At 46.1% G+C, this 26,172-nt stretch overlaps 1 protein-coding gene across 6 annotated transcripts in view; it reads right to left on the bottom strand.

The window, feature by feature from the left end:
* Positions 1–16,919, bottom strand: part of RALGAPB (Ral GTPase activating protein non-catalytic subunit beta) — a 101,857-nt gene extending 84,938 nt beyond the window's left edge. For 4 of the 6 annotated variants that reach the window (XM_055137952.1, XM_055137954.1, XM_055137955.1 and 1 more), the window contains exon 1: positions 16,721–16,919. The gene's annotated coding sequence lies outside the window, so the exon portion shown is untranslated. The remainder of the gene's footprint in view (positions 1–16,720) is intronic. The other 2 variants (XM_055137956.1, XM_055137958.1) reach the window with 1 other exon arrangement.
* Positions 16,920–26,172: the final 9,253 nt, after the last annotated feature.

The raw sequence follows: 26,172 nt of genomic DNA, 5'->3' as shown, positions 1-26,172 counted from the left end.
ATATCTGCGATCATGCACAACAGAATAAAAGATAAAACTCAGAGGTAAGCTGAAGTCATCACACACTGGTCCCTCAAACTACTTTTCTCCTTCTCATACGGAGGAACACTGCAGATTCCTCCCACTCATGTATTCCCCGTCTCCCAATCCTACTCAATCTTCGTGGGGTTTTTCGAAATAGATCAAATCTGGGCCCAGACAACTTTCATTTACCTTATAAGGTTTGATGCCCTCTGAACCAAGAGGCCTTGGAAATTCGAAGGCAGGAAGAATGAACAACATCTAAACAAGGTCCTGCCCACTGAAGGAAGGATGAAATGACTTTAACGATGGTCTCAGTTTGCCGGAATTTATAAGGAATTTCCCACAGGATATCCTCAACTAATCATTCCCCCAAAATAAGCATTCTCAAAAGTGGAAGGGGAGAAAGGGAAAGTTCTGATGGCATTTATCCCCATCGAGGACAACCCATTCCACACCACTTTTTTCACCTTTTAAGATGTAATATATAGAGTATAGATGCCATACAACATATACGTACACTACATATACACAGTCTCTTTTATGTATACAAAAATGACTGTGTTTGCGTGAACTTGCTCTCTTTTGTTTTGCTTCTCCATCTATTCTCTCCCCTCATTTTTCATTTGGCTTTATCCCTATCAAAATAATTCATTTCTAGGCTGGGTCAATAGTTCAAGAGAGCATGTTCTGAGTTCAATTCCCGGTATTATCTGACCTTCCAACTTTTCTGGGAATACATAAAAAATAGTAATTGATGTTCATAACTTAATGATACCTCTAAGATTTTGTTCTACCATAACTCAATCATAGAAAAATGATTCAGATATATGCGTCACTAGAGACTATAGCTTTCTCTACCTCGTTTCTCCCATTCCACAAAACTCACGAATATCCTCCCGATTGGTATAGAAACTTTTGATTCTTTTTTTAAATTGAATCGCAGTGATAAACACATTTACAAAGTAGTTCATGACTGGATTTCAGTCAGAGAATGTTTCAACACCCGCCCCTTCACCAGTATACATTTCCCACCACCAATGGTCCCAGTTTCCCTCCCACCTCCCGCACCTCTGCCTGCCACTATGGGGTAACAGAAGCGTTTTGATGGCTATATAGTACTCTGCAATGTAGACATGAAATAACTGGCTCCTTATTTTTATTATCCTATTGTTCACTAAATTATGCCTACAATAAAGATGCCTATGGGTGTATCCTTTTTAAAAAAATTTATTAAGGGGTGCTTTGAACTTGAAACAGCCGTGGGATACCGGGGCAGCCCCAGCCGGGGCCGGTGCTCGGCTCCGGCCGAGTTTCGGCCCGGGTGCCCATGCCTCTGCACAGCCGGTGGATGTGGAACGAGCGGGAACCAGAGACAGCTTTAGGATTTGGGTTTCCAGCAAGTGCTTGCACCCATGTATGGAGACTGTGAACTAAGCTTTTGCTACATGCTGTTCCAGGAAGGGAAATGATTCATTTTCCAACTTAAATCTCTGCGGACTTATTTACTATAATGCAGAAATTGTAAACCGCGCGGCCGCAGACATTTTATCTCTTCATTCTCATCAGTGAAAACTTATTATCAAATATTTCCTTGTTAATAGAGCTGTATTCTTGGGGGGTAAATTCCAACAAAAATAGTGTGTCTGTTTTGAAACTCTAACAACAATAGTGAGTTGTGTGTTGAAATCTAGAATGTAATCAAGGTAAAGAGAAAAGGAAGTGAAATTATCACTCACACACGGGGTGGGGGTTGGGGGGTGAGGTGTGGGATGTATACTGTTTTTTTGTTTGTTTTTATTGGTGGTGGAATATGGGCACTGGTGAAGGGATGGGTGTTTGAGCATTGTATAACTGAGATATAAGCCTGAGAACTTTGTAACTTTCCACTTGGTGACTCAATAAAATAAATTTAAAAAAATATAAAAAATAAAAAATAGGGCCGGAGCGATAGCACAGCGGGTAGGGCGTTTGCTTTGCACGCGGCCGACCTGGGTTCGATCCCCGGCATCCCATATGGTCCCCCAAGCACTGCCAGGAGCAATTCCTGAGTGCAAAGCCAGGAGTAACCCCTGAGCATCGCTGGGTGTGACCCAAAAAGCAAAATAAATAAATAAATAAATAAAAATAAAAAATAAATTTATTAAGGCACTACGATTTATGCTTATTCACAGTTGAGTCCCAATCACACAATGTTTCAGCACCAATCCCACCACCAGTGTCACGGGTCCCCTCCACCTCCCAGCTTGCCAGCAGGACAGGCACAGTCTTGAGTTTGATTGCTCTAGCTCAGATCTTGTGCTTTCAGTGTTGTTGGCTGCATGATTTAGATAGACAAACCACACTTCTAGCCAACCGATGTGCCTTAGGCCCCTCCCCACTGCCCATCACTTCCATCTGACTCTTCTTACTCCCCCAGCCCAAGGTTTCCTTCCTTCCCTGTCCTTCTCCTTCCTATAGTCTTGGGTCAAGGGTGATCTAGGTACCCGCCTTTATCAGACTGCATTCCCTCATCCTATTATTCCATGCACCACAGATAAGTGAGATCATCCTGTTTTTGTTTGGGAGGGTTTTTTGCTTTTCTTTTTTTTGGCGGGGGTGGGGGATGATGCTCCTGGCTCTGCTCAGGGGACTCTATAAGATGCCGGGGATTGAACCTGGGTTGGCCACGTGCAAGGCAATCGCCCACTCTGCTATACTACCGCTCCAGTCCCAAGATTACCCTGTTTTTGTCCTTCCTATTTACTTCACTTAACATGCTACCCACCAGTTCCATTCAAGCTGCAGTGAACTGCATGATTTCATCTTTTCTTGCAGCTGCATAGTATTCCTTTATGTACATACACCACACCTTCATAATCTGCTGTTGGACAACTAGGTCAATTTTATAGCCTGGCTATTGTGTTAAGTGCCTCCAAGAATAATGTGGTGCATATGTACTAGTGACTGAATGTTTTTGTGTCCTTATACCTTTAAGCAGAGGCTTTCTGATTTCTTTGGAATCAGTTCCTAAAAGTGAAATTGCTGGATCACAGGTATCCACACACATTTTATCTTACCAAGTTTTGCCAAACTGCTTCTCCCAAAAGCTGCTACCACTGCCATTCACACTGGGAACGGGCAAGGGCTGCTCCCTCCCCTCACTTCCAATCTCCTTTGAGAATAGCTGGTTTATTTAACAGGTTGACAGGTAAGATGTGAAATTCCACTGCTCTAGTCCAAAACTCCCTAACTGATCTGGTTGACTAACCCCTTTTTCAAGGGGAGGAGGGGGAACAAAAGAAGAAAGGAATCACTCAGAATTCCCCTGAGAACTCTACCATGTCGGGGCTAGAGTGATAGCACAGCTGGTAGGGTGTTTGCCTTGCATGCAGCCGACCCAGGTTCGATTCCCAGTATCCCATAGGATCCCCCAAGCACCACCAGGAGTAACTGCTGAGTGCATGAGCCAGGAGTAACCCCTGTGCATCGCTGGGTGGGACCCAAAAAGCAAAAAAAACAAAAACAAACAAACAAAAAAAAAACACTCCACTGTGTCTAGGCAAGCAAACAGAAAGCTCTCCCAGTTGCACTCAAGGCTGGACTATTATCAACCCCTGGAATATCCCAACACATATACAGCCAGGGTCTTGGGGAGCAGGATCAACTTGGTGTTCTAGCCTTTTATTTTTTATTTTGTTTCAGGACCACACCCAGCAGAGCTTAGGTCTTACTCCTGGCTCTGTTCAGGCGCAGGCCTAGCAGAGCTCAGGGAAACCTATGCGGCCCCAGGAATCAAACCGAGGCTGACTGTGTGCAAGGGCAGGGACCCAGCCTGCCCATCTATCTCTCTGGCCAGTCGCCTCTCTTCTCTATTTCATAACTCTAATTCCGTGCCCAGCTTAGGTTCATTCTCCCTGACGATACCCTTAATATCAACATTGTCAAACTGTGCACCATAAAATATAAATGTAATACATAATACTTTAAATGATAAGTGATAAAATACAATAAAAATATTAGATTATTCTGCTGAAGTGACAGTACATGAGTGGGTGTTTACCTTAGCCGTGGCCAACCTGGGTTTGATCCCCGGCATCCCATATGGCTCCCCCAAGCACTGTCAGGGGTAATTCCTGAGTGCAGAGCCAAGAGTAAGCCCTGAGCATCGCCAGGCATGGCCCCAAAACAAACAACCCCCCCACCAAACCCCACACACACACACACACAAAAAAAAAAAAATCGTACTGGTCTAGGGAGATAATTCAAAGGGCTGGTGGATAAGCTTTGCATGCCAGAGGTCTGGGTTCAATCCCAGGTACAGCATGTGGCTTGAGCACTGAGCTGGATGTGGTGTCAAAATAAAAGACATCAAACGGAGAAAAGGGAAGCTCTTTCATTTTTCCATAAACATACATGTTTGGATCATAATGTGAAATACACTAATTATGGTTCTAGGTCCAAGAGTTTGAGAACACCGGAGCAATAGTATAGCAGGCAAGGCACTTGCCTTGCCTGCGGCCAACCCAGGTTCAATCCCCAGTATCCCATATGGCCCTGTCAAACACAACCAGAAGAGATCCCTGAGCACAGAGCTAGGAGTGAGCCCTGAGCACTGCAGGTGCGGTCCAAAATCAAACAAAAGAAAGCTTGAAAGCAAACTATCTATACTTTTAAATTTCCATGTGAGCTAATTGCTTATTCATCTGGAATTTAATGCTATAAAAAACAAAAGTACAAGTTTTTTCTTCTAGATGTAGTCATTTATCAAAAATATACATTCTCTCCCACTGAACCAAAATACCAATTTCATCATAAGTTCTCGTTTGTACAGGAATTCATTTACAAATCCGTCCAACTACTGATTTCCTATGCTAATGCCAGAATGACTTAAATCCACTGACTTTATAAAAGAAATCTGGAGGGGAAAAGGGTGACAGAAGCTACTCCCAGCAGTGCTCAGGAGACCCTGAGGTACCAAAGATCAAGCATGAGGTTCCCACATGTAAATCACATGCTTCGCGTCCTTTGCATCATCTCTCTGGCTCCTATAGAATGTTTCAATATTCTACCTCTGCTATTCTTTTTACTGGCTTCTCAGACATTTAGTCTTCTATAAAAAAAATTTAAGATGCCTTTATACAATTGAAGACAAATAATCTTGCAGGCCAGGTACAGGAGGGTAGTTGCTGGCCTTGCAAGAGCTGACACTAGTCCAATCACCAGCACATACTCCTGCGCGTAGAGCCAGAAATAGTTGCCGGGGGGGGGGGGTGGGGAAGAGAGTATCTCGCTAGTATGCCAATTCCCCCCGCTGGGGAGAGGGGCACAACGGTGCTGTGGGACCGGGCAGTGCCAAGAAGAAGACCCAGGCCTTCCACGTGCTGTCCACGTGCCCCAGTCCACGAAGCCATCTTGACCCTAAGATTCTAATTGAAACTGCTGGTTCCACCACCACCCCAGGTTCATCTTCTAGTGCTGCTTTCACATCTTCACACCCACATACGCAATGTCCAGTAAGTACTACTGATTGCTCAGAGCAATACATTTTCTTTATCCCCTATGTTATTGCCCACGTTCCTCCCACTGACTAAACGGCCATTCCCTTGATCTACGTTATAAAGTCCTCATCCTCCAAAGCACAGCTCAAACATCCCCATCTTTGTTCTCACCTCACATCATCCCCCTGCTCCAGCTCTGAGTGCCTATGCCTAGTGCAGGCTGTTCATTATCAAGCTTCAGATTGACCTATTCATTAATTATGTAAAGGTATCTTCCTTTTAAGGATCAAGCCCAGGGTCTTACACATAAAGGCATGTGCTTTCCACTGAACCACATGGAGCACTCAACATTTCAAATAATTCTGTTATCACCAAAGGTCCTAACACTTATGGTACCTTAGCTGTTAAAAAATGTTGTCACAAGGGGGGGCTGGAGAGATAGCACAGCGGGTAGGGCGTTTGCCTTACACGAGGCCGACCCGGGTTCAATTCCCAGCATCCCATATGGTTCCCCTGAGCACCGCCAGGAGTAATTCCTGAGTGCAGAGCCAGGAGTAACCCCTGTGCATCGCCAGGTGTGACCCAAAAAGAAAAAAAAAATGTTGTCCCAAGGTGCTGAAGAGACAGCACAAGAGGCTTGGAGCATGTCTCTGCCTTCTTGGAGGTCTGAGTTTGATCCCAAGCACTTTACAGTCTCCAGACACCTCACTCCTAAACACTAGCGAGTGTGACCAAAAAACGAAAAAATGAAAAAAAATGCAATAATAAGAACGACCTATGTTTATTTAGCCCTCAGAGTTTATTATACCTGTAATTGCTCTTTTATTGAAATACTAAAAATTTTATTTTAAAAATATAATTTTGTGTTTAATGTCCTAAAAAGGTTCACTGGAGCGGGAGTGACAGTACAGTGAGTAGGGCATTTGCCTTCATGCAGTCAACTCAGGACAGACCCCCAGCATCCCATATGCCCATCCCACAGCCCTGTCAGGAGTGATCCTAAGCACAAAGGCAGGAGTAAGCCCTAAGCACCTCCGGGTGTGGCCCCCAAACCTAAATAAATAAGTGGCACAGTCCCTGCCAAGTCTTAGTTGAACTGTACCTTAAAGGCAGGCAGACCCAATGTTGCCAAATTGCCCATTTTTTTTTTCAAGAAACAAAAGTTGAACAGTTCTGAGAAATTTCCTGCTTTTTAACTGCTAGCAACTGATTTGACACAAACAGGCAGAGTAAAAGGAACTCAGCTATGAGTACATTTATACCATACTTAAGATCAAAGATAAAAGCAAGTGCTAACTTTGCTCACTGAACTATGAGAGGAGAGGGAGGGGCAAACTATGAATAAACTAAATATTGTTCCAGACGTCACAATAACCCACCTCAGCTCCAAAGAGGTATAAAACCCCTGGTACAGGCCTACAACCCTACTGAGGCAGCTTCCTTTGGTTTCACTTTTGTCCCACTAGGAAAAACAAGAGCAGAGGCACATAAGGCAGATTTGACAGGGTCAGTTCCATTAGACCCAGAGACCAGCATTTTGTTTTTCTTTTGCAGCAGTGCTAAGGCTGGCACCTGGGCCTGACTCATGCGGGAATAGCCTCTACTCTGAGCCACATTCCTGCCCCAGACCTACTCTCGTTTGTTTGTTTTGTCTTGGGGTCACACACCCAGCAGTGCTGGAGATGAAGGGAGTGCGCCAAGCCCAGGGGACCATGCCCATGAGAGGGCTAGAACCTGGGACTCCAGTAAGCACTCCAAGCCCTTTGGTTCATCTCCCTGGCCCTAAGCCGTCTACTCTTAAACATGTAAGAAAGAATCTTATCTCGACACGATTGCTCCACTTCACAACGGAAAAAGGCAAAGATCTTAGTGTGGATCTTAATTTCAGGAAGCAGAATTCCTACACAGCCTAACTTTTCTGGGCAAGAATAGTTATATCTGCATCCATTATTCAGGATAGAAACTGAGGCAAAGCTGCCAGGCCTGGATAGTCCACTTGACGTAGAGCTATTTGTGGTTCTACCCTGTTGATAAATGAGCACACTTGCAAGGCGCCTCAAATTGATGCCATTTTCCTAACTCTCAGGGTATCATGAATATTTTCCCAAAACATTAACAGGCAGCATAGCAATATTAGATGCCATGACCTAGAGTAATACTATAGTTTATCGTTACAGACAATTCATTAGAAAAACGCACAAGGCATTCACCATAGTATTATGCAAAAGATGAGATACTGAGATAATTAAACAGTCCATCCATCAGTAATAAGATAACTCCATGAAAGGAGCACATGTATTCTGTAACTCTATTCCATTATGTTGCCAGTAAGCACAGATATGAGAAGTATGAAGCACTTCTACGTGAAATAGGAGAGTGGTGAAGAGTCAACCAGTCAACCAAGGAGCTAGACTTCTTGAATTCAAACCCAGTTCCTCAACCTGCACCAGAAAATCTTGCAAGTTATTCTACCCTTGTGTCTGAGAAACCTATTCTGTCAAGGAGGAACAACAGGATAACCTACGTCAGCACTGTTGTGATTAACCAACAAATCTTAAGAGTTTAAAACACATCCAACTCCACAGAAGGGAAAAACCTTATGATTACAAATGGAGAAACATCTGCATGTTACCAAAGATAAGGAGGACTACAGAGAAATGCTACTAGTTTTAACGTACTTAGGACAAATGGTTCAATTTGATGCAATAAATTTTAATAACACTCATGTCAAGGTCTATGTCAGCAACCTAACTATACATGGGAGCATTCAGACACTGGCAGGAGCCACCAATATTTGCCTTATTGAACAAACAGCGGTTTTATGTTGGGGGAGAAGGGCCTAGGGGCTACTACTGGTTACACTTGTCCAATCAGGCAGGTGGTTCAAATGCAAGTGCTGTTCAGATCCTAAAGTGCCAGAGACCACCAGGTCACACCCAGCAGTATTTGGGGTATTCAGGGCCAGAATCAGGTGATGCTCAGGAACCTCCAGATTTATAACCGGTGATGGCTGGGAGGCCACATGGAGCTGGAGATTGAATCTGGGTCAGGCACATGCAAAATTGTGTCATCTCTCCTCAGCTCCTCAATAAGTAGTTTAACCATTTACTATGTATAATGCAGTCCTTGCCTCTTGTTTTCAACAAGTTTATAGTTTTTCTGGAGAGGTAAAGCAAACATAAATAAGGTAATGGAAGTTAGAATATTAAACTGCAAAGTGCCTTATTTATTTTTGTAATGCTACCAATTAAACCCGGGACCTCATACATGCAAAATAAGTGCTCTGCTATGAGCTACATCCCCAGTCCAAATATGCTATTTTTAAAGAGATGTTGTGAAAGTTCAGAGGATAAAGGATCATTTTTGATTAAAGAAGGACTAATCTGGAAAGCAACAGGGTAAAGCCTACAGGGTAAGAGTTCAAAACAGAAGCAGCTGATCTGGGAATTGAAAGTTTTATTTCTGACAGAGACAAGCAAACTCAGTGGATAAAAGTGAGATTACAAGGGGCTTAGCGATATAATACAATTGCCTTGCACATGGCTACCCGAGTTCAACACCAGCACATATGATCCTCTGGGCCCTGCAAGGAGTGATCCCTGAGCAGAGCCAGGTGTAAGTCCTAAGCACGGCTCAGTGTGGGCTAAATTTCTTTTTTTAAATGAGTTTAGAAAGCACAAGTGGAAGAGGGAAAAAATGTACACAGTAGGGCTGGAGCGACAGTACACTGGGTAAGGCATTCGCCTTGCATGCAGCCGGTTTGATTCCCAGCATTCTATATAGTCCCCAAGCACCACCAGGAGTAATTTCTGAGTGCAAAGCCAGGAGTAACCCCTGTGCATCTCCGGGTGTGACCCAGAAAGGAAAATAAATAAAGGAGGCCTGCTTGAAGTACCAAATACAACTAACTCCAAGGAGAGACAACACAGCAGATTAAAAACTTGTCATGCACGTCACACAGTTGACTGGGGTTCGATCCCTGGAACCCCATATGGTCCCCCGAGCCCTACCAGGAGCACAGAATCAGGAATAAGCCCTAAGCACTGCAGGGTGTGACCCCCAAAAATAAAAAATTTTAAAAAAAGAATCAGGAAAGTTAACTTTATCATAGGAATGACACAAATAATTTTGGTAATAATTATTACTAAATTATTACCAAAATTTAGATGGAGGTTGGAAAAATAGCTCCAAGGACTGAGCTCATGCTCTGCATGTTGGAGGTCCAAGTTCCCTGCCCAGGACCACATGGGCTACTGAGCATTGCCCACGTGGTGGGACATACCCCCAACATATAGCCAGGAAAAGCACTCCCATGCGTGGTGCCCCCAAGTGGGGATGGGGACCAAAGAGAGGTGGCACAGGAGCTAAAGCATCATTGCATGCAGCCAATCCAGTTCACTCTGCAGCTCCACATATGTAAACCCAAACACACTGGAGGTGGCCCAAAAACCCACGCCTCTGAAATCATTTGATGGGGGAAGATCAGGAGATGGCTTAGTGAGTAGGGCACCTAGGTACCTTCACTTGCAAACACGAAGTCATGAATATGATCCCTAGTGGGACACACACAGAGTACAGTCCTGGCAAGTCTGCAGTCTGAATTCCCTGGTGACACAAGCAATCCGGCCACCAAGCAGTCATGTGCAAGTACTGTGGACAGAGGTACAAATTTGCAAGGCAAGCATGTGTGGACACCACAGCGATGTGGTGACACAGACCGTCAGGAACTATTTATGATTTGTAGCTACTGCCAAAGAATAACATGAAGGCATGGTCTAACTGACAAATTACCAAATGATCAGAACAGTGGTGAACAAAGACCACAATCTGACATTAATTACATCAATTGATTCAACCAATATTTATTAGATGACTTCTATACCCAGGCACAGGAAATATACTAAACATCATTTCTATTCTTCAGGGAAGCTGCAAGTCTAATTACACAAGGAACAAACAACAGTTATTTCATTAAACAAACTACAAACTACGTGTCAGGTATTATGCTAGGATGCAGGTAAGGAGATATAAAGAGGATAAACTAACTGCCAAGAGATTCACAGACAGGGGCCAGAGAGTACAGCAGGTAAGGTGCTCTGACCCAGATTCAACCCCCAGCAACCATATGATCCCCAAGTACTGCCAGGAGTGCAGAGCCAGGGGAAAGTCCTCAGCACTGCCAGGTGTAGCACCCTCCGCCCCACCCACCCCCCAAAAATATTGGAAGACAGAGAAATCCATGACAACACCACAGGACAATGATGGTTGATAACCTGAGTTATGAAGACAGCACCATGTAACAGAAAAGTCGCTGGAGACTTACTAAATATAGCGTACCTTGGTATAACTGATGACTTCGCAAATCACTTGCACATATTACTTCATTTATTCCTATATATGAAGTCTGGAAAGTTCATTAAGATCAAAGTTACCAGCTACTCAGTTATGAAACAAAGGCTATGACTTGTTCTAGTCACATCAAGTAATATTAGAGCTGGGACAAGAAATTCCACCTCGGTATGTGCTTGCCTTGCATATAGCCAACCTGGATTCAATGCTCCCTCAAGCACTACCAGGTGTGCCCCCCCAAAATAAATAAATAAATAAATAGATAGATAAATTCCACCTCCTGCCTTCAAGTCCAACTTTCCTTTTTATTCTAACTCCAGGCATCAGATATGACCTTCAACTCAGCATTTCTTTGTCGTAAATTCCTGATCTGTAAAATAGGGAGATTATCTGTAGATTATCTGTAGTCCCTCACTAAAGTTACTTGGAAAATTCAAATAAAGCAACATAAGCCAACATACCTTGAGATGTACAAGTGCAAGGTACACATTATCAGGCATGTTGTTTCTCTTAGAAAAACAGGGCAGAGGATGCCAAAACACTAATAAATAAACTAAGAAATGAAATGCTAAATATTAAGACACATAAGTGTACTTAAGGTCACCCAAATAAGTTATGACTAATAAAGGCAAAAGTAACACATTTCCTATTTCTTTTGAAGTTCTACTAGCCCCATGATAAATACCAAGCAAGCCTAGCAAAAATAAGTGCTTTTATCTATGCACTGGAATCCAATTGTTAGAGATCTTATCAACACCTGAGCTACAAAAAAACAAAGACGGGCTCTGCCTACATTTCTCCCCCAAAATAAAAACAGGTGTTTTCTGCTAGCCTTTCCAGAGAACAATGCAAATAAATACTTTGCCTTTTCCCCACCAGCACACCAGTTTTAATTTTCCATGCCTCCCTCTAGCCAAGATGGCAGCTATATCCATTTAACAGCACCTATCACGGTATCACTGTCACTGTCATCCCACTGTTCATCAATTTGCTCGAGTGGGCACCAGTAACGTCTCCATTGTGAGACTTATAGTTATTGTTTTTGGCATATCAAATATGCCACGGGTAGCTTGCCAGGCTCTGTCGTGCGGGCGAGATACTCTCGGTAGCTTGCTGGGCTCTCCGAGAGGGACGGAGGAATCGAACCCGGGTCAGCTGCGTGCAAGGCAAATAAATGCCCTACCTGCTGTGATATTGCTCCAGTCCTATATTACATGTAATTACTAAAATGTATTAAATTAGAATCACTGTTTTTTATTACAGTAGTCCCAATAGTCCACAATCAAGTACTCAATATTCAAGTGAGGGGCCCCGAGAGACAGAACAGAGGGTACTATACTTGCCTTGCACATGCCAACCCAAGTTTTATTCCTGTCACCTCATATATGGGCTCCTGATCCCCACCAGGTGTGATCCCTGACCACACAGCCATGAGTAAGTCCTGAGCACCACTGAAAGTAGCCAAAAAACAAACAAACAAAAAAATAGTCACGTGGTCAGTACCTATCGTACTGGACAGCACAGATTTAGTTGTTGTCATGGACAACGCTATGATTGAGCTGCTATGCTGTACTGACTGGACCCTAGGTTCTTACACTGCATGTGGGTCAGCACTGAGTATGTTGGTCCCGAAGAAGCTGGCATGAGTGAAAGGTTTCTGAATGCACAACGACAAAAATTTAACTCAAAATCAAATACATAATGAATAGAGCTACTTCCGGTAGTGCTAGCACTTCTCGGGCAAAAAAGTGCAAGCAGAAAGAGGTTAAGAACCTCTGTAGTAGGGCTGAAGAGAGAGTTCAACAGACAAGTGCACACCATTCCTGGAACTACAAGGTCCCCCACTCCCACCCCAGCACCAAAAGGTATGACCCCTGAGAAAAGAGGCATCATAGCCTCTGAGCACCTCTGGGTGCCCAAAACCAACCTTCCCCCCAGAAAGAGTAGCAGCCCTGGGCCAGAGAGACAGGAAAGTGGGTAAGGCCTTGCCTCTTGCCTTGCACACAGCAGACCCAGTTTCAATTCCTGGCACAAAAGAAGGTCCGAGCCCTGTCAAGGGTAATTCCTGGGGTCACAGCTATAATAGCAGTCAGGGCGCCTTGCACGCCGCTCACCCAGGGTTTCATCCCAGACATCCTGTATGGCTCCCCAGGCCTGCCGGGAGTCACCCCTAAGCTCACAGCCAGAAGTATGCCCTGAATGCCACTGGGCGTGACCTAAAAAAAACAAAACAGAAAAGCAGCAGCCCTGGACTCCTCGAGGCAGTGTCTGCCTTTTATTAGGATTTGCAGGGAGAGTGCTGGGCATCAAACCCAAGCCCTCACACGCGCAAGGCAAGTGCTCCCCTCCTGAGCTCCATCACCACCGCAATGTCTTATTTTGGTTGCTCTGGTTCATATTTTAAAAGTACATCTAATACACGTACATATGCCTTTAATTAAAATTTTCAAGCACAGTGGACTTCTCTATTCAATTCCCCCATCACACATACCCACATGTGTATACGTACACAAGACACCTCTCGCTGGCTGTTTGGAATGGACAGGGCACTTCATTCAGAGAAAGGTGGCCTTGCTTCTAAGATGTGCTAGCAGTGAGTTATATAGCTTTGGGCAAGTTACCTACTTTATAAAAACTGAGACCCAAATTCTACGTACTTTGGCCCAGGGAGCTCAACGAACTGAGAACACACAAGACAAGCATGCTTGGGGGGGTGGGGGGAGGTTTCAATCCCCAGCACTACAAAGTCCCCCGAGCATCACCAGCACTGCCAGGGTCAAGCCCCTGAGTACAGAACCAAGGGTAGCCCCCAATAACAAAAATTTTAAATAAATTCCATGCACCTTCATTTTAAAATTTTAATCCCCTTAAACCAAAATAAATTAAGTTTTCCATGGAGTTCAGTCAGCTTAATCAGTGGCTGCACAAATAGCAGTACTCCTACATTAAAAAAGGGGGAAAAATTAAGTTTTCTACCTAAAGACCAGTAGTAGACATACCAGAAAACAGAAATGCTTACACCAATGGGCACCTCAATAAAAGTTCCCACTTCTAGGTTTCAGGATACCACAATGAATCACTTTTGGTTTTGAAAACGTGTGGAATTTCCACCTTTACTTTGGGGATCAACTAGGCACTTCAACCTCAATTTAGAATACTGAGTCTCTTTCATGTGCTAAGGTTAGATAGAACTGGATATTCTGTCCATCTGTGATCCGAGAAATAATGGCTCCATATCTGATCAGAGAAATAATGGCAAGTTTCTTGAGATTCTGAATTTTACATAAATTGTCCCATCAGCTTCTCTATTAGTCTTAGCCTAAAAATGTATAAAAACCAGTAAGATATTGAGGACCAAGAAAAGCTTTCTATAACAATTTTTATACTGCAAAGATATTAAATGGTTTTATTTGGTCCATGCATGTCACCATGTTTAACTGCTATAAAAAATTTACTGCCAAAAACCTCTTCACAATAACCTTCATCTGCACTTTTATAAACCTTACATAATTTTAAGACCAACCAAAATTACTGGTCTGCCTTCCTTTAAAACTCAAATATGCATGTGTGTAGGTGTTACCAGCTTCACAATGGGGGAAAGAAACAACAACTCCTATGTGGGATAAAAAGAAACATAGTAAGGAAACAGCAAGTGGGCTAAACTCATGGACACTGGGGATTGTGTCTATAGAATCAAGTTCACATCACGGCCGGGGGGCTGGGAGGGGCCCACAGGGCCTATGTGGAGGAAAGCAGGCTCACTAGCGACGGATGTGGTACTGAAATGACATGCATGAAAAGTGTAATTAGCAGCATTGTAAACCCAGGAACCTCAATAAAAATGGCAAAAAAAAATTAATCTCAAATACGCTAGGCAATAGCAGTTCGAACATTCTGCAGTGAGCCTTTGCAAAGTCTGTCATTTCCTCTGATGTCAAGGTTTTAATCTCTCTTAAACATTTTTGTCATTTCTCCCGGAGAACAGAGTGGAATTATTACCCAACAGCCATTCTATTTGTATTTGCCAAGTCCCCAAAGTACTGACACTCAGTGGGTGAGAACTAAACACTTTTCTGGTGATGTGCTGGGGGATACATAAAGGTTTCCACCACGGAACTGTGTCTGGTGGTGCAGAGTTGGCCAGTACAGTCAACCAGTGTTGACCGCACACAGAGCCTTGCCAGCATAGAAGGTGCACCCTCTCCCCAAGCTAAAGGAGCAAAACTCTCTATGCTGAGAAAGAGCCAACACCTGCCTGTGAGAGAGATAACATGGGGGTTATGGCCCTTGCCTTGCCAGCAGCGAACCAGCGTTGGGTCCATCACCCTTTCCTGTCTGCTCTTTAGAGCCATGTTCTTGGAATATTCTGGTGTGCTGTATCTCTTCTAGACATTCAAGTCGTTAATGGTGATGAATGTGGTATTGGAATGACACGCACGAAAATCACCACATCCATCCCTGGCACGATATATGGTCCCAGAAGGCCACTCTGGTGCTGGAGTACAGTCGAGAGAGTAACACCACCGGGTGTGGCCCCAGAACCCTAACCAGTAACACAATCAAGTCCACACTACCCCACACCCCACCCCCAAAAAATAAAATAACTGTTTACAGCCTAAAGTCTGTGACATTAAAGGAATTCAAACTCTCCATTCATCAAAACCATTGTGGGTCTGTGGGACCAAAGTACCAGAAGAACACGAGGGTACAGCAAGTCAACACAGCTCTCAAGGGGGATGCTGGGGATCTAGAAGGGATACGACACCCCAGAAAATTCCAAGAACACGGCCCCAAAGAGCAGACAGGAAGGAGTAATGGGGTGGGGGGGGGCGGTTCGGATCAAAGAGAGCTCGGTGAGTTCTGCATGCACACCGCAGTGGGGAGTCCTGGAGTGGGGGGAGCTCCAAGCACTGAGCCAGGAGCAGCTCCCAGCAGGGACCCCCAAACCAAAAACATCTAAATCAAAGGTAGCTGCAGGGGGTGGGGGGTGGGGGTGAGGGAGCCGCAAAGAGAGTGTTGGAAGTAACACAAGGAGGAAACGGGTGCGCTCGTGTGGATGGAGGGGCGGAGGGCGGGGGGGGGGGGGGGGGGGGAGGGGGGGAGGTGGCGGGAGAAAGCGGGCGGGATCGCTGGGGACCCTCCCGGGGCCCCCCCCAGGAAAATGATGCCCAAACCTACGGGCCTTGCACGCCCCGGGCAGGCGGCGGGTGCCGAGCTCCTGCGCCGTCCCACCCGCCAGCACGCGGAGGTCCTCGGCCCGGGGGTGCTCCCTGGGCACCAGGAGTCCTGCCAAGGTGTCCCCAAGTGACTCTCACGAGCGCACGCCGGGGGCACCGCTGACCCCAGGACCCAGCACTTGACCCTGGTGATCCGGCCGCCTTGGGGTCAACCAGCAGCTAAGTGACCTTGGGCGGGGAAGTCCCCCCCCACCCACCCCGAGACCCGGCGCCCTCTCGTCCGGGCGACTGGGGGGGGCGGGGGGGCGCGCCTGCCTCCTCCCGGGGCGGCCGGGAAGTTGGAAGAGGTGCGGGGTGCGGGGTGGGGGGCGGGGGGGGAGGGACGTCAAGGCCCGGCGGGGCCGGCGGGGCTGTTTGATTCCCCCGCGGCCGGCGTCCCCGGGCCACCGGCAGCCCGCGACCGCGACCCGCCGTCCGGGGTCCCCCGCCTGTGGCCGGAGCTGCCGAGCCGCGCTCCACACCCCGCAGCTCGCCGGGGCTCAGCCGCGCTGGCGCCGGGACCCCGGGAGCTCGGGGCGGCCGGGCCCCGCGGGGCGCCCCCGGGAAAGGGCGCCGCGGCCCGGCCGCCCTGGGACCGCCCGCAGGGGAGGGGCGGGGAGGGTCCGGGCCGGACGGGGAGGGCCGCCCGCGTACCTGAGGCGACGGGCGGGGCCCGCATCGCCGGGGCGGGGGCCGCCGCCGCCGCCGGCCGCGCTCGGCCTGCCGCCTCACGCGACCCGCGCCATCGGCCCGGCGCTCCGCGGGCGATCGGTGGGTCCGGGCCGGCGGCGACTGTCCGGGGGCGCGCGCGGGGACGACGAAGGCCGGTCGGGCCGGCCGGCTGGGCGCTCCGCTCAAGCAACTTCCGACTGCCAGGGGCGGCAGCGTCAAATAACTCCCCGAGCCGAGGGAGGCACTGCGCCTGCGCACTGCGCCTGCCCCGCGATTTCTGCGGGCGGGAGGCGGCGGCGCCAAATAGTTCCCGAGACCCGGGCCCGGAGGCTGCGCGTGCGCAGCTATCCCAGCTCGCCGCGCGGTTCGCGCTCCCCCCCTCCCTTTCCGTCGGCAGCCGAGAGGAGGAGTGAAGTGACGGAGGCGCAGACCTCAGCGGCACCGTGCAGCCCGCGGTGCGCTCCGCCTGCGACCCAGCTGCAGCCTGTTTTCGGCGTGGATGTGGATGGTGCAGGGGGGATGGTCCTCTGCAACATTCTGGCCCCCACTCGGGTCCTAGGAAGTCCCCCTATCCCATCCCATTGAACTCCCTTTCTTTGAACCGATGCTCTTTTCTCCACCCCACCTCCTTCGGTGGTAACCTGGTCATTGCATTAATTATGAGTTGTGCTCAGTTCTAGGCTGGTGTCGGTTACAAAAATGAATCACACGTCAGATTTAGAGCCTCTCGTTAAAAAGCAGAGCCTGATATAGGCGATAAGTCATTAGTGATGTTAATAACAGCAGCGATGCCAGCCCGAGCCCTTCCGATGCACCACGCATTTTCTAAACAATGCCTACTGTTGTCAATAATTTGGTTTCCGCTTCAGCTAGGAAAACGACAAGTACCATTACAGTGCAGTGGTACAGTACAAGTGTCTTGGCAGTATAAAGGAGGAAACTAGGCTAAGAAAGGAGAGAGATTGGTGTTGGATGTTCAAGAAAGAAGGATGGTAGTCAGAAAAGAGAAGGGAGCAAAGGAAATGCTGATTGCCATGCCTCCAAGGAACTATGGAGCAAAAGAGAGTTCAATGGGCTGGATCTCATGCGTTGCAGGAAGGCGGCTGGGTTTCATTCCTGGCACCGCATAGTCCTCTCAGCACCTCCAGGAGTGACCCCCAAGCAAGAAGCACCTCTGGTGTGACAAAAATACAAATAAAAAATCAAAAATTAATAGAGGAGAACATGGAATAAACTGACAACTACATAAAGGGAAAAATGGGCTAGACATGTGGCTCAGTGGTAAACTCTAAGCCCTGTGTCCTTGCGATCTAAATTCAATTTCTGCGTTACAAGAACAAAAGAAAGGATTCCAGAAAAGTCCAGAGATCTCCTGCAAGGAGTAGCTAAAGGAAAAAAGTAGTTAGAGGAAGGAAGAGGATCCTGTAGTAAGACGTATCAGGACCAGAATGGAGCTACCTCCAGGTTTGAGGCAATGCAGTTAAAATGCAGCATGAAAACTGTTAAAGGCTTGTTCACGGGCCAGAGATATACTCTAGCAGAAGTTCAGATACTTAGATTTCAGGCAGCTGACCCCAGTTCCATGACCTGGCATTACATATGGTCCTGGAAGCCCCACCAGAAGTGATCCCTGAGCACTGCCAAAAATAAACATACACACAAGGAGGTCGGTTCAATATTCATTCCAACTACTCTCTTTCCTGTCTAAGCTAGAGGCTGGAAAGGAAAACATGCAGTTCCCAGTATCCCTTGCAGCTAGGAATGGCAATGAGACAAAATTCTAGCCATTAAGACGTAGCAGAAATCCCAAAGGAGAGAAAACTTCCAACAGAATTTAAAAAGAAAGTCTCTGAAAATCCTCTCGTTCCCACTTCTTGTGCTTGGAACTGAGGCACAGCACCATCGTGAGACCAAGAGGAAGGTGAAGTGGAGGGTTGGAGAGATAACCGAAAGTTTGAGATCCTTGCTGCTGACTTTGATTGTCACTGACTTTGATTCTATTTCAGCCCCATACAGTTCCCTTAATAAGGCCAAGAATGACTTCAAAATGGGGCTGGAGCAATAGCACAGAGGGTAGGGTGTTTGCTTTGCACACGGCCAACCTGGGTTCAATTCCCAGCATCCCATATGGTTCCCCGAGCACCGCCAGGGTTAATTCCTAAGTGCAGAGCCAGGAGTAACCCCTGTGCATTGCCGGGTGTGACCCAAAAAGAAAAAAAAATGACTCCAAAGCGCTACTAGGTATGATCAAACCCTCCCAACCAAATAAAAGGAAGATGGAATAGAAAAGCAAAAGTAATCTGGTTCCTTAGGACCTCCTTCCTATTTTACGGGGCATGGGGGAGGCATGGAGGGTGTTCTTTTGACTGGTGTTTGCAATCTTTTTTCCAACTGTGGCCCCTTTCCAACCCTTTCTCCTTCTTTTTTTTTTCTTTTTGGGTCACACCCGGCAATGCACAGGGGTTACTCCTGGCTCTGCACTCAGGAATTACTCCTGACGGTGCTCAGGGGACCATATGGGATGCTGGGATTTGAACCCAGGTTGGCCGAGTGCAAGGCAAATGCCCTACCCTCTGTGCTATTGCTCCAGCCCCCCCTTTCTCCTTCTTATGGCATCCTCTGTCCTTCTTGTTGGTCCCTGGGTCTCGTGGCATGCCCCTCCCTAACTATGACCCCCCCTTGGGGTATCCTGGGCACCCTTAGTGGGGCTCTGAGCTTCAGTTGAGAAATCCTGGCTTAGAAACCACAGTTTGTTGAGTCTTCTGTTATTTTTAGCCAAAAACATTCCCAATTTAATAAATGTTAAACACTTGTAATAGACGAGGCAAACACCTAGTAACTGGGGTGACAAATTGCAAGTGAACAGGGGAAGGAACTGAAAAAGCGACAGACACAAAAGCTTCCTAAAGTCCTTGGGAAGAAGGTGAGGAATCTGTATCTGTCCCCCACCAGCTGACTTTAATTCATTCCGAAACTCCTTTATCTTTATCTGTTATATGAAAAACTTTTTTTCACTAATTTAATGGGGAAAATGGTTCCATTTCAACTCAAGATACCTAACCATTTTTCAAAGTACATAAAATATTCATCGAGCAAATCGATGAACAATGGGACGACAGTGCTACGGTGCTATAAAATAATGGAACCATGCAAACAAAATAAGTTTAAAATGTGACTTAAATCAAAGGACTAGAGCACATGCCCAGTTTTTACAAGGGCTCAGATTCAATCCCTGGCACTTCATGGCCTCCAGAGCACTGCTAAACGGAGTCCTGAAGACCCCCAGCACCATTAGAGAGCTCCCCTCAAAATGTGATTATTACTTCAAATGTAAAACACTGACTTGTACTGATCAAAAATGCATCTACTATTAGGTGGGGGATGGTGGAGAGAAAATTCAAGCAAATCAGTTCTGTAAAGGTGATGCTCTATTTCTGCAGCTTTCTTTTTACCCATTTTAGTTTCAATATCAATCGCCATGAAAATAAGGTATAACACACAAAAACACTTGGAGGGAAAGTGAAAGACTAAGCATTAGAACAGCTCTGAGATGGGGGAAGAGGCTTATGAAGTACAGACAGAGTGAGTGTTACACAGTCTCCAAACTGCACAATTCACACTTTTTGCATCCTAACTTCTAATAGAATAGGGAAGTGTCTTCATCTGGAAGTGTAATATCAATATTCCTCTGGGTTATGTACTGATTGAATGGGAGTTCTAAGGGGAAAATGGGACTGGGGAGATAGGAAGGACAGTGGATAAGATTATTGACTTGCAGGGGTCAACCCGGTTTGATCCCCAGCACCCTATATGTTCTTCTGAGCACTGCCATGAGTGATCTATGAGCACTGAGAAGGAGTAATCCCTGAGTCCATATTTGAGTGGCCAACCTCCCAAAAAAATAAAGAAGAAAAGAGGAAATGGAACAGTTGTATCAATCCTCTCTGGTGGACTATTTTTCCAAAGAGGGCTGATATACCCATCCACTGTACTTACAGTGTAACCAACACTTTTTCCATAGAAATGGACTCCATGCTTCCTCCCCTTGAATCTATTTTTTTTTTTTTGCTTTTTGGGTCACACCCAGCAATGCACAGAGGTTACTCCTGACTCTGCACTCAGGAATCACCCCTGGCGGTGCTCAGGAGACCATATGGGATGCTGGGAATCAAATCCGGGTCGGACGCCTGCAAGGCAAATGCCCTACCCACTGTACTATTGCTCCAGCCCTGTCCTCCCCTTGAATCTAACTGGGGATGGGTGACTAGTCTGGTTACAATAGGGTGGAAATAATGCTAATTTCTGGGGCTGGATGACAAGAGAAGATGCAGTTTCCAGCCAGAAAGCTAGTAGAAAGGGTTAAGCACTTGCCCTGCATGCATTTGGCCCACATTCTAACCCAGGCACTGCACATGGTTACCATCAGGAAAGATCCCTGAGCACAGAGTCAAGAGCAAGACCTGAAAACAGAAACCAAAATGACAGCTTCACCTGAATCTCCCCCTTTTGCTATAGTCAGCCACAGAACCCATACACCGTGCTGGGAGGAAACCCAGGCCATGTGGGACTGCCGTGGAGAGCCGCTACAGCTGTCAGCCTGAGCTGAGCTCTCAGCTGATCACACCGAGGGCCGGACAGGTGAGTGGTGAGGTCTTTAGGAGAGTTCACTTCCTGGGCTTCAAGAATAGCCGACCTGAATGCCAAATGGCCAGCCTTTTTGGAAAACAATATGGACATTCCTCAAAAAACTAGAAATTGAGCTCCCATTTGACCCAGGAATGCCACTTCTGGGAATATCCCTGGAGGCCCAAAACACACAGCAGAAACATTATCTGTACGTCTATATTCACTGCAGCACAATTCACGATAGCCAGAATCTGGAAGCAACCTGAGTCTGAGTGCCTGAGAGCAGACGACTGGATAAAGAAACTATGGTACATCTACTCAATGGAATACTACACAACTGTTAGGAAAAATGAGGTCATGAAATTTGCCTATAAATGGATAGACTTGTAGAGTATCATGTTGAGTGACATGAGTCAAAAGGAAAGGGACTGATATAGAAGGATTGCATTTGTTTGTGGGTATAAAAAAGTATGAAATTAATATCTAAGTCAGGGAAAATGGGCCAGGAGGACTGGTCAGTGGTTGGTCAATGGTGTGGGAGATGGAGGATAGTTAAGATAGAGTAGGATTCATTATGACAATATTAATTGGAAATGATCACTCTGGACAAGAACTGAGTTGAAAGTAGGTAAAGGGACATACATCAGTATCACAAACCATAATGCCTAAAATGAGAGAGAGAAAGAGAGAGAGAGAGAGAGAGAGAGAAAGAGAGTGAGAAGAGTAGTGCCTGCCATAGAGGAAGGCTGGGGTAGGGGTGGCTTGAAGGGGTGGGAGGGAAATTGGGGACACTGGTGCTGGGAAATATACTGGTGAAGGGATGGGTGTTGGAACATTGTATTCATGAAACACAATCATGAACAATTTTATAATACTCTATCTCATGGTGATTCAATAATAATAATAATAAATAGCCCACCTGACACCATTAAAAGCAGAGATCAGTAAAACCTATTAAACCCAGGTCAAATAGATTTTTTTTTTTGCTTTTTGGATCACACCCGGTGATGCACAGGGGTTACTCCTGGCTCTGCACTCAGGAATTACTCCTGGCGGTGCTCAGGGGACCATATAGGATGCTGGGAATCGAACCCGGGTCGACCTCGTGCAAGGCAAATGCCCTACGAGCTTTGCTATTGCTCCAGCCCCAAATAGAAGATTCTTGAACAAAGAAATATTGTCACTGGTTTAAATTGCTAAATCTTTGGGAAAATTGTATACAATCATAGTAACTGAAACACCTTTTAAGAGCCATAGTCAAGAAAAAGCTAACAGCTATATGAGAGGTATGCTGTCCGTAGTCACTTTCCCCCCTTTTCTTCCTTCTCTCTTACCCCCACCCTTCATTTTGTTGTTGATTCTGGGATCACACCCAGGTATGTGGGTGGTACCAGGATTTTAAATGTGAGGCTTACAGCCTTACCAGCCTCAAGCTTTCAAGGCTGACAATCTACCATGGAGCTACGCCAGAGCGCTTTCCTTCCTTTTCTTTTTTTTTTTCTCTAACAAGTTTTTATTAAGCCCTAAAGAAAAGATGCACATTGAAAGGTATGAACTCTACAGACATTAAGGTGAACTCTACAGACATTAAGGTGACATCTTTTTTTTTTTTTTTTTGCTTTTTGGTTCACACCCAGCAATGCACAGGGGTTACTCCTGGCTCTGCACTCAGGAATCACCCCTGGCGGTGCTCAGGGGACCATATGGGATGCTGGGAATCGAACCCGGGTCGGCCTCCTGCAAGGCAAACGCCCTACCCACTGTGCTATCACTCCAGCCCCAAGGTGACATCTTTAGGTTTGGGAGTTTGTTTGTTCCACTTTTTAAACTTTAAACACCATGGTTTATAAAGTAGTTCATAATACAGTTGTTCTGGACTTTCACTATTCCCACACCCATCTCCAGTGTGACTTTCCCTCCACCATTGTCCCCAGTTTTCCATACCCTCCCATCACAATCCTGCCTCCTTGGTAGGCACAAAATAATTTATTTTATATTGCTTGTTATATTGCTTGGAATTATTTTAAAAAATAGTTCAGTAGAGTCAGGAAAGATAGTACAGCAGGTAGGATACTTGCCTTGCTCCTGGCACACCTGGGTTTTACCCCCAGCATCCTATATCATCCCCTGAGTAATTTCTGAGTACATACCGCCAGGTATGGAAAAAAAAGAAGAAGAAATAAAGTTCAGTAAAGGAAAATTTGAAAATTGTTTTAACTCACAATGGGGTCGTTACAGTCATTGTCTGAGGGTTTAATTAGCTGTTTGTTGCTTGTTGAGCCTTCTGTGTTATTGTTTTAGTTACTGAGCTTCGTTGGCTTCAATGCTACTTTCCCAGCTAATTTGGTGTGTTCCTATTGGGCTGTCAGCATTGTGGAATCTGGGGTGTCATGTGACCGCGTACATGGCCTTGCACTTGGGTAACTCCAGGATCTGTAGAACTGGACTGATGAATTTCAGTCGCTTGGCACGGCTTGCATCTCTTCTGAGATTAGTCCTGAATCTTTGAAGCTGGTCTGTTGTTTACGTGGCAGCGCCTGTGGAATGTGGGTGTGGTTTCTGGGGCTTCCTGTAATATGGGCACGAGGGGCGGGGCGGGAGAGGAGGCTGCTCGCCCCAGTCCAAGAAGACCCCAGAGCTCCTAGCCGGAAAACCCCTGTACCTTTGCTTTGACTTGGCATCCCTGTAGAGATCAGTCGTGAAGCAGTGAAGTTAGGCTGTTTGCATGTCAATGGCAAACAGAGATTAGTAGCGAAGCTCCTTTTCTAACAATGCACCACTAGATAGGGTTAAGGTAGGAAACCGATAAGAGCCACTTCTGGTTCCCTAACCTAGCGCAGTGTAGATCAGCATTTTCCAGTATGGGCCATTACTGCCCCCTAAGGACGCCGGAACCATCCTTGGATGCAACCAGGGAAGGGATTGATGTTATCTGTTTGCTTGCTTAAAGCGCATAGATTTTGGGGGCGGGGACAGGACGCTGAGTATTAGAGGGACTGGAATGATAGTACAGCATGTAAGGTGTCTGTCTTGCATGTGGCCAACCCAGGTTCCATCCTCGGCACCACATATGGTCCTCTGAGCCCTTCCAGAAGTGATCCTTGAGGGCAGAGTCAGGACTAAGCCCTAAGCACTGTTTGGTGTGTACCCCTCCCCCCATAAAAGAGGGCCATATAAATGTGGGTATCTCTATTTCAGATACATAGTCAACATTGGTTGGATGGAGGATTGGAGGGATGGAGGTTTAACTCTGAGCATAATTTCATCTTCCATGGAGGAGGCAGGACTACCACATATAGTTGTGCAGGTTGTGCACTATCCAACTCGTGGGTATACATTTTTGTCATAATCAATGGTTGAGAGGCAGAGATTCTGAGGGTGCCTGACTGAGCCAAGTCCACAAAAAAAAATGCTTGACTTGAAAGAAGGGCACTGGTTTTCCTGGCACAGCCTTCGCTGATGGAGAAGAGCATCCCTTAGCAAACCCGCCTTTAAAGGCTCAGGAACTCCCACCCTAACCCTTAATACTTGCCTCTCTAGTGAAGAGGCGAGTGGCTGGCTCCAGGGAAGAGGCTCCATGAAACTTGGACTCCCAGGCTTGACTCACTTTGAGCAGAAGACAGTATAGGGTCTGCGGGAAATGGAGAGAGTGGCTTAGACAGGCTGTGACACCTTCTGAAGATGTTCATACTTAATATTAATAACATCATCACCTGACACCAAAGCAAACTTCAAAGTTACTTAGAAATCGGGGGCATACTGGGAGGAGACTTTAAAATGATACTCCTTTTTAAAAAAATGTTTAAATTTTTAAAATTAATCACTGTGAGGGGCTGGAGCAATAGTACAGCAGGTAGGGTGTTTGCCTTGCACACAGCCGACCCGGGTTCGATTCCCAGCATCCCATATGGTCCTCTGAGCACCGCCAGGGGTGATTCCTGAGCGCAGAGCCAGGAGTAACCCTTGTGCATTGCCAGGTGTGACCCATAAAGAAAAAAAGTTAATCACTGTGAGATACGCAGTTACAAAGCTGTTCATGATTGGATTTCAGTCACACAACATTCCAATACCCATCCTGTCACCAGTGTACATTTTCCACCACCACCAATGTCCCCAGTTTCCCTCCTAACCCACTCTCAAGCCTGCCTCTATGGCAAACACTTTTCTTCTCTCTGTCTTTCTCGGTCTCTCTCAATTCCTGTTTCTCTCCTCTCTCTCCTTTTGGGCGTTACAGTTTGCAATACAGGTACAGAGAGCTTATCATGTTTGTTCTTTTACTTACTTTTAGCATACAGTTCTTACCCAGAGTGATTATTTCCAACTATCCTTGTCTTAGCGGTCCCTTCTCTATACCAACTGCCTTCTCCCCCTGCACTTGAGGGAGGCTTTCAACTGTGGACCAGTTCTCCTGGCCCTTGTTTGACTATCCGTGTCTATTAGTCTCATGCTGGGTATTTTGATACCCCACAAATGAGTGCAATCATTCTATGCCTGTTCATCTGACTTATTTCACTCAGCTTGATATGCTCCACTGCTTGTAAGTGAATTTCATGACTTCATTTTTCCTGTGGTTGTATAGTATTTCATTGTATAGTTGTACCATAGCTTCTTTAATCAGTCCTCTGTTCTTAGGCTTTTGGGTTGTTTCCAGATTCTGGCTGTTGTGAATAGTGCTACAATGAATGCAGAAGTGCAGATGGCATTTCTGAGTAAAAAAAGAATCATCATGCATTATAGTTACAAGGTTTTTCATGATTTTGGTTTCAGGTATACAGTGTTCCAACATCTATCCCTCACCTGTGTGCACT

This window comes from Sorex araneus, chromosome 5 (genome assembly GCF_027595985.1).
Source record: "Sorex araneus isolate mSorAra2 chromosome 5, mSorAra2.pri, whole genome shotgun sequence".
In the NCBI taxonomy this organism is placed as follows: Eukaryota; Metazoa; Chordata; class Mammalia; order Eulipotyphla; family Soricidae; genus Sorex; species Sorex araneus.
Note: the sequence above shows the minus strand (reverse complement) of the source record. Positions and strands in the feature narration are given on the sequence as shown.